The following is a 1,723-nucleotide window of genomic DNA, read 5'->3' on the forward strand; positions in this document are numbered from 1 at the left end:
CAAACAGATCCACTGAGCACAGAGGCAGGAAGTGAAGCTAAAACCCAGGAAATCACAATCATCCAATCAGAACGGAGAACTCAGGGAGGAGGAGCTAATGGAGCACAGGTGAACCACGTGAAGGTAATCACGCTGAGGGGAAATGGAAGCAAGAGCCTTCAAACTAAGACAACACAAGAAGGTTAATGGGGAAAACACCAGATATTCGTTACAGGACATTAAACCCTACAAAATGCCATTAAAAATACGAAAGTTGTTACAAAGTCAGAAAAATAAAGCAATATAGAAGGAAAAATGGTTCTTTCGTAAAGCCAATTAGGAGGACTCAATTTGCTTCTGTATATGACAAATTATCCCTTCTGTTAGATGTATTAATATTTGCAGTTATGCATTTGTTTTTATTTGAATAATGTGGCTGCCTGAACATCATTGGAAATCAATGAGTAAACCACAGAGTGTTCTCCACAGAATTAGCTCTGAATCATTTTAATTAAGCCGGAGCAATTATTCCATTTGTTTGATTGGCAGGCTCTCATTAAAGCGCAGCACTTCAGATGAACCCTTTTATCTGCTCAGGAAGGAGCTCCCTTCCTTTCCTCTGCACACGGAAGCGCTTCCCCACTCCAGTACGTGAGCACAACTGTGTCCGTGGACGCGCCACACATCCGCAACACAACAAACGCCTGTTTTACTTCGTCCTCCATATAAAACGTCTTCTCCAGATGTGCTCAGAGGGTAAAAGTCCTCATTTTCCTCTGCTCCAGCGATTCCTTTCAGACTTCCTCCTCACTAATCCTCCAGCCGGTCCAGACAAGAGGCATTTGTGTCTGCTCCGAAAGATGGATTACACTAACAAGAAGATTACCCTTCAAACAAGTCCAACAAGCAAAAACAAAAGTGTCACGGTGCCTCTCGACTGTGCTGATTCATTCTACTCTCTGCTTACATTAGTAATTCCATTAGAGCCTCCATGAACAAAGAAGAATCCCTGTCGTGCAAATTAAATATAAGGCGCCGTTTTGCTTGATTTCTCTGGAACCTCTGGAGAAATATTCATGTTTCTTCTCATTTCACTGTCTGCTCTGGTGTTAAACAAACACGGATGTTTGGGGGGCTGTTTTTTGTATTTTTCCTCGTTATTCTGTTGTTGTGTTTCTTCGGGGCAGAGCTGCAATAACGTGATAAAAGACTGAGCAGGCAGAGGTGGCGGGTCTGTCTCACACGCCCAGGTTAAACGCCTCTGAGGCGGCGGCGCTCTTCGGCTGCCGCCTTCCTCCTGCAGCCACTCATAAATCCAATAATCACGTCATTCTTGAGGGAAAGTTTTTCCCCATTAACTAGCTTTCATTAACCCAATTGCGGAATGTGCAAATGACTAACTTCAGGGGTTTTGCAGTAATTTCACCCTCTGATGATGATTTGCAAGAGCAAATAAATTTCGGGCGAAGAAAACCTGGTTTACATGCAGAACGCACGTCCACGCTCTTGTATTATCAGTGTATTATGATCAGTTAATCTGGGGCTCTCTGCAAACAGGGGCGTAAACAGAGCACGTCAAAGGAACTCCGAGTTACTTAGCAACTCCTAATCGCTGCGCTGAACTGAGGGAAAAGCCAAATATACCTCGTTTCATGTCTGTAGGCTGTTTTCCGATGGCGAGAGATAATAAATGATGGTTGGTGGTCGCCGGTAGTGTGAGTTTGTGGTCTATTGTAAATGTACA

This window comes from Takifugu flavidus, chromosome 12 (genome assembly GCF_003711565.1).
Source record: "Takifugu flavidus isolate HTHZ2018 chromosome 12, ASM371156v2, whole genome shotgun sequence".
NCBI lineage: Eukaryota > Metazoa > Chordata > Actinopteri > Tetraodontiformes > Tetraodontidae > Takifugu > Takifugu flavidus.